This window comes from Cebus imitator, unplaced genomic scaffold, assembly GCF_001604975.1.
Source record: "Cebus imitator isolate Cc_AM_T3 unplaced genomic scaffold, Cebus_imitator-1.0 Scaffold154, whole genome shotgun sequence".
NCBI classification, from domain to species: Eukaryota; Metazoa; Chordata; class Mammalia; order Primates; family Cebidae; genus Cebus; species Cebus imitator.
In genome coordinates, this window is record NW_016107469.1 from 3,321,638 (window position 1) to 3,333,419 (window position 11,782).

The window sequence follows — 11,782 nt, forward strand, 5'->3', positions numbered from 1 at the left end:
AAAAAAAAAAAAAAAATTCAAAACATTCAGGAGCTAATTTTTTTGATAAATGGATAAAATAGATATACTGTTAACCAGATTAATTAAGAATAAAAAGAGAATTCAAATAAACACAATCAGAAATGACAAGGAGTATTTTACCACTGACCTCACAGCAATACAAATAACAATCAGAGAATATCATGCACACCTCTATGCACATGAACTAGAAAATCTAGAAGAAAGAGGTAACTTCCTGGACACATACACCCTCCCAAAGCTAAAGCAGAAAAAAATAGAATCTGTGAACAGATCAACAATCAGCTCTGAAAATGAGGCAGTAATAAGTAGCCTACAAACAAAGACCAGGACCTGATGGATTCAAAGCTGAATTCTAACAGATGTACAAAAAAGAATTGGTACCATTCCTACTGAAACTATTCCAAGGAAATCAAAAAAGAAGGGACTCTCCGAAGCTCATTCTATGAGGCCAGCATCATACTGATGCCAAAAACTCGCTGAGATACAACCAAAAGATGAAACTTCAGGCCAATATCCTTTATGAACATCAGTGCAAAAATTGTCAACAAAATGCTGGAAAAGCAAATCCAGAAGCACATCAGAAAGTTTATCATCCATGAACAAAAATGCATTATCCTTGCGATGCAAGAGTGGTTCAACATAGGTAAATCAATGAATATGATTTATCATATAAATAGAACTAAAGACAAAAACACAATATTATTTCAATAGATGCAGAAAAGGCTTTGGATAAAATTCAACATTTCTTTATGCTAAAAACCCTCAATAAACTAGGTACCAAGGAAAATACCTCAAAATAATAAGAGCCATATATGACAAACCCACACCAAATATCATACAAAATGGGCAAAAGCTGGTAGCATTTCCCTTGAAAACTGGCACAAAACAAGGAAGCCCATTCTCACCACGGTATTTAACATACTGTACTATAGAAAGTCCTGGAAAGGGAAATCAGGCAAAAGAAAGAAATACATGGCATCCAGATAGGAAGTGAGGAAGTCAAACTATTTCTGCTTGCAGATGACATAATTCTATATCTAGAAAAACCCTTTTTCTCAGCTCCAAACCTTCTTAAGCTGACAAACAACTTCAGCAAAGTCTCAGGATACAAAATCCATGTGCAAAAATTACTAACATTCTTGTAAACCAAAAAGTCCAGCCAAGTACCAAATCAGAAACACAATCCCCTTCACACTTGCCATAAAAATGAATAAAGAACCTAGGAATACAGCTAACCAGAGAGGTGAAATTTCTTTACAAGAGGAACTACAAAACAACAATCAAGAATATCAGAGATGATACAAACAAATGGAAAAATATTCCATGCTCATGAATAGAAAGAATCAATATTGTTAAAATGGCCATTCTATCCCAAACAATTTATAAATTTAATGCTATTTGTATTAAACTACCATTGACATTCTTAATATTTATACAAAGCCTAAAAACAACTTGAATAGCCAAGACAATCCTAAACAACAAAACAAAGCTGTAGACATCACACTACCCAACTTCAAACTGTACTACCAAGCTATAGTAACCAAAACAGCATGGTACTGCTACAAAGACAGACATATAGACCAATAGAACAGAATAGAGAGCCCAGAAATAAGGACACACATCTACAATTATCTGATCTTCAACAATACTGACAAAAGAAAGTACTGGGAAGGGATTCCCTATTTAATAAATGATACTGAGATAACTGGCTAGCCATATGCAGAAAATTGAAACTGAACCCCTTATTACACCATATACAAATTTAACTCACGATGATTTAAAGATTTAAATGTAAAACCCTAAACTATAAAAACCCTGGAAGACAACCTAGGCTATACTATCCTGGACATAGGAATGGGCAAAGATTTCATGAGCAATTGTAATGACAGCAGAAAATAACAAATGGGATCTAATTAAACCAAAGAGCTTCTGCATAGCAAAGGAACTATCAACAGAATATACAGACAACCCACAGAATGGGAGAAAATATTTTCAAACTTTACATCTAACAAAGTTTTAATATTAAGAATCTATAAGAAAATTAAGCCAATTAACAAGCAAAAAAAAAAAAACCAAAATAATCATTACAGAAATGCAAATCAAAACCACAATGAGATACCATCTCACATGAGTCAGAATGGCTATTATTAAAAAGTCAAAAAGATATCAGATGCTAGCAAGGTTGCAAAGAATGGGGAACACATATACACTGTTGGTGGGAGTGTAAATTAGTTCAACCATTGTGGAAAGCAGTGTGATGGTCCCTCAAAGAGCTAAAAGCAGAATTACCATTTGACCTAGAAATTCTATTACTAGGTTATACCCAAAAAAATATAAATCACTCTACCATAAAGGCACGTATGTGAATGTTCACTGAAACACTATTTCCAACAGCAAAGGCAGGAAATCAACCTATATGCTCATCAATGATAAATTGGATAAAGAAATTGAAAGAAATTGTGGTTCATGTACAGCATGAAATACCATGCAGCCATAAAAAATAATGAATTCATGTTTTTTGCAGGGACATGGATGGAGCTGGAGGCCATTATCCTTAGCAAACTAATGCAGGAACAGAAAACCAAATACCGCATGTTCTCACTTATAAGTGGGAACTAGATGATGAGAACACATGGACACGTAGAGGGTCATAACACACACTTGGTGCCTAGGAGAGGGTGTAGGGTGGAAGGAAGGAGAGGATCAGGAAAAATAACTAATATGTACTAGACTTAATACCTGGGACATGAAATAATCTGTACCATAAAACCCCATGACACAAGTTTACCTATATAACAAACCTGCATATGTATTCCTGAACTTAACAGTTAAAAAAAGAATAAAATATACCATGTATTTTTCTTCAGGAATTTAAATATGTCTGTCTATTCTCATTTTATTACTCTTTATGTTAATTAAAGGAAAACATATAATGTATTAGATATGTGATATTTGAGAAAGTAATTTAAAATATTATTTCAATATAAGCAATATATATTCATTGATCAAAAATTTCAAACAGCATAGAAAGTTATAAAAGTTTTTTTTTTAAGTCCTTCCTATATTCCCAATCCAAATGTATCACTCTTTAAGGTGAAGATTGCTGGTAGATTGACGGATATGGTCAGATTATCTTTAGGGGAAAAATGTAAATTAGTCAAATGTTTTCATGCTATATACACTGTCCTACGCCTTGCTCTTTTTCTCCCTAAAGTATATTTTATAAATCTGTGATGTGACCTGGAATTTCATAAAATGAACCAGAAAGCTTTCTCTGGTTAATAGTTCAATGAACTAGCTGGGATTGCCTGCAGAGTGGAGGACATTCTCACAAACGGAGGAGCTAAACACAATCCATATACCAGTGTATACCAGTGTTCTTGTTGTTGCTGTTGCTGTTGTTTTCTGTTTGGAAGTAAGGACCATTCTTGAATCCAGTCTCCTATAGATGTCCAAGGTGATTGGCAGATGACTCCCCAGATGACTCTAATAAAAACTTAGCATATTGCCAAGCAGCTTATTTGTTTCCTCATTAACAGAGATTGCTTTCATGGTTATGTTATACGGAGAAAACAACAGAGTGACAGAATGCCGCTCCTGGAACATTGACATAAACTCTGTCCAGAAGCAACACCTGGCCCTGGCATGCATCTTTGTGGGATATGGAAAGATTTGAGACCTATGCTTTCTCTTTCTGTATCCTTGGAATGTAAGTTTCCCAAAGCTACTCTTTGAATGTTTGTACCCACAAACCTCATACTGAAATTTGATCCCCAATGTTGGAGATGGGGCCTAATGAGAGGTGTTTGGGTCATATGGTTGAATCTTTTATGGATGCTGTTTTTGCAGTAATGAGCGAGTTCTCACTTTGTTAGTTCCTGTGAAAGCTGGTTGTTAAAAAGAGCAAGGCACGTCCCTCCACCCCTCTTTTGCTTTTGCTTTCTTTCTTGCCGTGTGATCTTTGCACATAGTGTCTCCCCTTCACCTTCTGCCATGAGTGGAAGCAGCCTGTGACATTCACCAGATGCATATGACCCATCTTGAACTTTTTCAGATATCAGAATTGTGAGACAAATAAACCTTTTTTTGTCATAAATTACCTGCCCTCTGGTACCCCTTAATAGTAACACAAACAGACCAAGATGAATATTAAACCCTTTCCAGTGAGCAGTAACACATGATGATCCAGAATTCATTCCAAGCCTTTTACCAGACAGATGACTACCATCATTCATGATAGGATTTTTCAATATCAGCAAAAATATACATCTTTTATTCTATTTAACAAGCATGTAGTGTTTCTCTCCCTCTTAATTTACTAACACTCATAAAAATATAACATTTTATAATGTTAAGGATAAGTTAGTACCCCATATTGTAAGGGAAAAAGTACCAAACTAAAGTCAGCGGTTGTATATTTTAATACAAATTTTGCATAATCAAATAATTTTTGTAAACAAGCTTACCATTATCCACTTCTTGGAAATTAACAGTGGAAATTAGTGTCTTATGGGCTTTGAAAATTCCTATGATTCATCAAAATCTGATCAACTTTGTTTAACCTACATTTACCATTTTACCCTAAAATCAAGAAAATATGTGAATATGCCAAGTATTTTGGGCAAAATATAAAAATGATTTTAAAAGTTCTGTGTAGTTATGACATTTTATTATTGTCTTACTTTTTCCCTGTTTAAAATAAAAACATCTCAAGATAGAGATTATATGAGTTTTCAAAGGTATTCAGTGATGAAGACATATTTAGACATTCTATACTAAGTAAAAGCAACAGGTTTTTTCAATAATGAGAAGAAGAATGTGTTCTGGAAACACTTTATATTTGTTTTCAGATCAAATATCAAATAAAAATTTGTCTAGTCCTTGTTTAGGTTGACCCATGTAGTCCATGATGGGCTTATCTTTTAATGAGATAACTGTTCACATAATTCATCTATCACTAATCCTTTTTCTAGTAGTTAGCATAATTTCTGTTACAAATAACAGAAACTAATTTAATTTTTAAAAAGGGATATATTATTTTCCATAACTGGGATATCCAGAAATAAAGCTAGAGCTCTGGATCTCAGTCTTTCTTGCTCTTTCTCCCTCTCTTTCCTTCTTTCTTTCTCTCTCCTTCCCTCTTCTCTTCTCATTTCTTTCTTATCTCTTTTTTTCTTTGCCACTCTCTCCAGAACAGTTCTCAAATTACCTCCACAAATGTCTTTAATTGTCTCTTATTGCTAAGTGTGTAACAATCAGTATTAATTTCATCATGTCTTATTGCACACAACTTTGAAGAATCCCTACAAGAGTCCTGATTCTCTTAATTAATTACATTACTCAACAATTAAGAGGCAAGAAGACTGCACCTCCAGTTCATTTTAATAATTCCCACGAAGAAATCTGTTTAACTTGATCATATTCTTAAGCTTGGTGCCATCCATCCATTATTATAAAGTAATATGACATTCCTGGCATGATACATGTGCTCATCGCATCAGCAAGAGAATCAGAATACTGTTTTGGCAGCCAAGTATGATTGAAGTAGAATTAGTTTGCCATAAGAAGTGAAGATGAATAATTTCTATTCTCAATTAATATTTTAAAAATCTGTTAAAGTTCTAAAAGATAATAAATATATAAAGTTTAACATGGAAAAGACATTATTTGTATCTTCCCCTTAAGTCAAAGACATAAACATAAACACAGATTAGAAAATAAGATAATTTACTTTCTAAGCTTTGTTATGTTGGTATCACGTTTGCTCTTGACTTACTTTTGACCTACCACATTCTTGTAATTTCACGACTCCTTTCAATACTATTGATAACTAAACTGATGATATGGACAGTTTAGATCATAACACATTTACTAATTCCTTACTGAGTATATAACAAAATTTAATTTGGGATTCCTTTGGAACTCTGGCTTTCTTAGCCAACTATTTGGAAATTTTTAAGTCTTAATTACTAATGAATCCTTTATCTTTGCTGAAAATATTCAATGAAGAAAATGAAAATAGTAATAAATTATGAATTTAAGTAGTAGATCCAATAGTATTATTATATTAATGTTCAATAATTTCCATATGTGTTTTATAATTATTTTGCCAGCAGAATTTTTAAGATACTCCATTTATTCAGATAATAAAGGATTAGCTCATCAAATACTTACTGAATCCAATTCCTTACTGTACTATGGAAAATGTAACAGAAATATGAAATAAGCCCTTTCAGAAAAGCTATTATATTTCCTTTGACAATGAACTGAACAAAAGTTGTAATATCAGAATAACTTTTCTGCAATGGATTTTATTTATAGATTTAAATATGTACAACAAATGTTGTCAATATTGTCTTAATTCATTTCTGGTTGTTGTAACAGAGTACCACATACTGGGTAGTTTACAATATAATTTATTTGGCTCATGATTCTGTAGGTTGGGAAATTCAAGAGCATGGCACCAGCATTTGGTGAGGGCCTTCATGCTGAATCATTCCATGGCTGAAGGTGGAAGGGGAAGAGACGGTGAGAGTAAGAGTGCAAGAGGTGGAGAATTTGCTTTTATAACAAATCCACTCATGTGATAATAACATTAATCCATTCATGAGGCCAGAGGCTTCATGAACTAATAATCAAAAATTATTAGGTCCCGGCCGGGTGCGGTGGCTCAAGCCTGTAATCCCAGCACTTTGGGAGGCCGAGGCGGGTGGATCACAAGGTCAAGAGATCGAGACCATCCTCGTCAACATGGTGAAACCCTGTCTCTACTAAAGCTACAAAAAATCAGCTGGGCATGGTGGTGCGTGCCTGTAATCCCAGCTACTCAGGAGGCTGAGGCAGGAGAATTGCCTGAACCCAGGAGGCGGAGGTTGCGGTGAGCCGAGATCGCGCCATTGCACTCCAGCCTGGGTAACAAGAGCGAAACTCCATCTCAAAAAAAAAAAAAAAAAAAAATTATTAGGTCCCACCACCCAACACTGTTGCCCTGGGGATAAAGTGTTCAACACATAAACATTGAGGGACACATTCAAACCACAGCAAATCTTAACACACTGGTGATAGTTTTTAATTCAAATACCTTACTAATTATTTTATTTAATTTTTAATTTTTTTATTTCAATAGTTTCTAGGGTACCAGTGTTTTCTGGTTACATGGATGAATTTTATAGTGGTGAAGTCTGAGTTTTAGTGCACCTGTCACCAGAGTAGCATACATTGTTCCTAATATGTACTTTTTAATTCCACATCCCCTGCCATCCTCACCCTTTCTGAGTCTCCAAAGTCCATTTATCACTATATATGCCTTTGGATACCCATAGCCTAGCTCCCACTTATAAGTGAAAATATGCATTATTTGGTTTTCAATTCCTTAGTTACTACATTCCGAATAATGGCCTCCAGTTCTATCCAAGTTGCTTAAAGAAACATTATTTCATTCCTTTTTACACTCTTGATCATTTTATCCAAAGTATTAAAAACATTACTAAGGTCACAATAAGTACCCACACACCACAGTTTAATAAGTTATAAATAATGCAAACGCAGGTTTATAACTAAACATATTCATTTCAAAAGGCACCTGTAAAACACATACATATATCTCTAAAAAAGGGAAAAAATTCTGTGTTCAGGAAATCGGAGCTATGTAAGATTTTGCTGCAAGTTAGTATGGCTACTCAAGAACAGGGAACTGCCAACAACTCTGATTAAAATGTCAAGTGTTAAATGAGTGTAATCAATCTTGAGGGTGATCACTGTGTATATGTCCCTGTGTGTCTTTGTGTGTGCACGTGTGTGTGTGTCTTGATTGCTTTTTATTTTATGCCAGAAAAGAATGAACATTTAATTTTCAATTTCTACACAAATGTTCACAAAACAAAGAAACATGCAAATAGAAAAGTTAAACATTTTTCCCTGTTACCTGTATTTTTTGAATAAATTTTCTAATCAGTACTGATTTACAACATTCCCGCAGAGTTATATAAAAGCCACCTAGGTGATTTTTTTTTAATGCAGTCTTTGAAAACAACTCTCCCCAGTCCTGATTCAGTGGATATAAACTAAGACCTAGAAGAAGGCATTTTTTAGAAGATATTCAGGTGACTCTAATGCAAGCTTTATTGGACTATACTTTAACATACAGTGTCCTAGCGTGATTAAATAATTATGACATGCTAAGTGAAAATGGAAAAAACTGAAGTTAGTCATTTATTCCTTCTTTCAACAGACATGGATGACACTTTGTTGGTCATTAAGAACAAATAAAACAAGGCCCTCAGGGAGTCTACACTCTAATGAACAAACTGCCTGAAACTCTGTCAGATATTATGGCTTATTAGTTAATCTATCTGAACATTATATTCAACAATAATTCTTATTTCACTCATTAAAAACTTGAAGGTTATGAAAGATGAATGTTTGCAGAACACTAAAGCAATCTGACCTGCATACTAACTTTATAAGATCCTTTCATATAAACCTTATTTATTCAGTTATGACTAACTCAGTTATCCCTAAATAACTCTCTATGTACAGACTGAAATAAATATGGTTGCTTTCATAAAGGAAAAGGCTGCATATTAAAAATGGTACTAAGATGAATACACATAGACCAATGCACATATATCTGAATACACAGATGACTAGTCTTTTCTCTTTAATTTTGTTTATTTTTCATGTTTTAGGCCTCTGTTATTCTTATCAAAATAAAATTGATAAGTGGAGCATCTACGAAAAATTTAAGTTTATGAAGCAGTTCAGCTATATATATGTATGTATATCAGATATAATATACATAAATATATAATATATATGTATATAATATATAATTATGTTATATATGATGCACAATATATATACTACAATGGTATGTAATATTAGTATGTATTATGTATGTCATATAATATATAATACATGTATATATAATATATATTATATATTTATGTATATAATACATAATATATATTAAATTACATTATACAATATATTAGATATAATATATATTCACAAATAAATAATTAAAGTACTACAAAGAGAAACAGTTAACATCCTATGCACCTGGGGTACCAACTACTTGAGTAAGCAAAATAAAAAGTTTAGTCAATAATTACACAAAGATAGATTTGCAGAGCTTAGAACTAAAAATATAGTTGTTGCTATGTATGATTCAAAACACTTTTATATGTGCAAGTATATTCCTATTCAGAGGCTATGTTTTTTCAGCCAAATGGTATAAAATCAACTCAGCAAGTATTTATTGAATCCCAATATGTACTGAAATTCACAATAGACATATAAAACAAGGCTTTTCTCCCAGGAAAATTATAATAATTCTTTATGACACAGTTAAAATGTATATGCAAAGAGTTGATACATGACTGTGAAACTAGATGAAATCAACCAGGAAGAAAATGTAGATTCCATATTTTAGAAACAGGCAAAAAAAGACGAATCACTGACAAAAAACAATAAGTGCCCACTACATAGCTCAGTTATAGCATGCGTATTATACTAATTTCCTTTTGTCTGACTTCTCAGTTACATTCTGAGCAACACTGGCAGGACATTTTGTTATTAGTAACCTCATTTATTGAGTGCTTTCCATATTCTCTTCTAAATGCTTCACATGCACTAATTAATTCATTTGTTTTTCATTAAAAATACATGAGTTAGGCACTATTATTACTCCTATTTTATCTGTGGGAAAACTGATTCAAAGAGACATTAAATAGTTTACCCAGTGTCAAAGTTACTGAATGCTAGAGTTGGCCTGTTGACCCAGGCAGTCTGATACAGGTATCCAGACCCTGAGCTACTTCACTGTACAGCCTCCCATCATATCTAGATTTGTATCCTCCAATACCCAGCATTATGCCTTACATATAGTAGTTATCTAGTAGATAGTTACTTAATGATAAAGAACAAATGAATAAATTGAGTTTTGGAAATTAAGGAAAGACTACTGTCATAGAAGCCAATGAAAGAAATGTCACATATTATAAAAAGTAGAAACATTCACAAAATTCATATTTATTGATGATTCATCGAACTATTGTAAATCTGAAATGAGAATGGGAATTGTATATTTTTTAAATGATGCTTACCTTAATCAAAACAGATTAAAGAAAATGTAAAACAACAGTATAATGGCCATTATCCAACTCTAGTAAATTTACATGTGAAACATTTTCTACTTCAATTATTTTAGGCAGCTTGGTCTGGTTTGGGGCAGTCATAGTAACTGGTACAAGCTGAGTGTCCTCATGAAATTAGAATTTATGTAAAAATGTCTTTATGAAAAACTTTATGGGAAAGATGAAATACATAGTATGAAGCAGTGCACTGGTTACTTTTTAATTTCTATCTACTTCTTGCATATTATTATTCTGAACATTTTCTATTAATACTAATACTGACATTTCCTCTCATCCATTTATTATAAAGACGTTTATTTAGCACCTAATATTTATAAGGCACTGTGCAGGGCATGTGTGTGTGTCTGAATGGCCACATACTGTAAGCATTATCTACAATTTTCAAAATTATTTCAAATATGTACTCTCCTTTTATCTATGTAATAGCTATTTGAGAAGAACTCTGTTCTTCCAGTTTTCTTTGTTCCTTCAACAAATTATTCGTTATTGTTTTATTTACAAACCAGATTATCCTTTTTTATTGTGAGAAAAGATTATTTCCTCCTCTTTTCAACACTCACAACACACACACACACAAACACACACACACTCACTCCTAGCAGAGTTCCTACAAGTAGTAAGTAGCTAATATTGAACTTAGAAAAAAATAAGTTCAGAGTGCTTATAATGGTGTAAAGATGATTATGTAAATCTGACCCCTTCCTGTTCCTCCATCCTGTTCTCTATGCTCTTTGGCTCACTATATTCCAGATATAGTCGTCTTTTTGGTTATTTACCCATTCAGTGTTTCATTATAGACATTTACTATATACCATTTGTTAGTAAAACAGTAGTGAATAAAGCTTATGAAATTGTACCATCATGGGGCTAACACTTTATTATAGGAAGGCAGACAATAAACAAATGTATAATATGTCAGATGTTGATAAATGCTAAAAGGAGAGCAATGGTATTTTATATAGGAAGGCCAGGAAATACATCTCTGAGCAGGTGAGAAGTGTGTAGAGATACGAATGCAGTTAGAAGAAAAGCCATCTGGTGGAAAACGGCAATAAAATGTAAAAGATCTAAGGTAGTGACATGCTTGATGTGTTTCAGGAATAGAAATGAGGTTGGAAAAGTAGTGAAGATGAGGGCCAGAACACAGAGGGCTTTGAAAAAGAGAGAAATTATGCACAGCTGCAACGTATTGGTCTGGGCAGTGGTAGAGGGGAGTTACAATTTACTGAGAAGAGTAAGTAATCAAGAGTACAATTTTAGAGGGGATAACTCAAGAGTTTATTTGGGCACATGTCAAGTTTGAGATGCCTACTAGACATGTTAGATAGAAATATTAAATCAAGAGTTGACTAAAAGTCTGGATTTCAGGGGATAGATAGGGCTAAAGATAAAACTGTGTCCTAATGTCTTATTTCATCTAGTATAGGCCTTTAAATATCATTTATATCCACATATTTATTTAAATAAATAAACGTGTTTAAATTCATATACAAGTTGAAATGAAATAAGAAGTAAATGTGAACAGAGAAGGAAGAAGTTCTAATAGTTCAGGATTAGGGTACTCCAATATTTAGGAATCAGGAAAGCAAGAAAGAATGACCAGT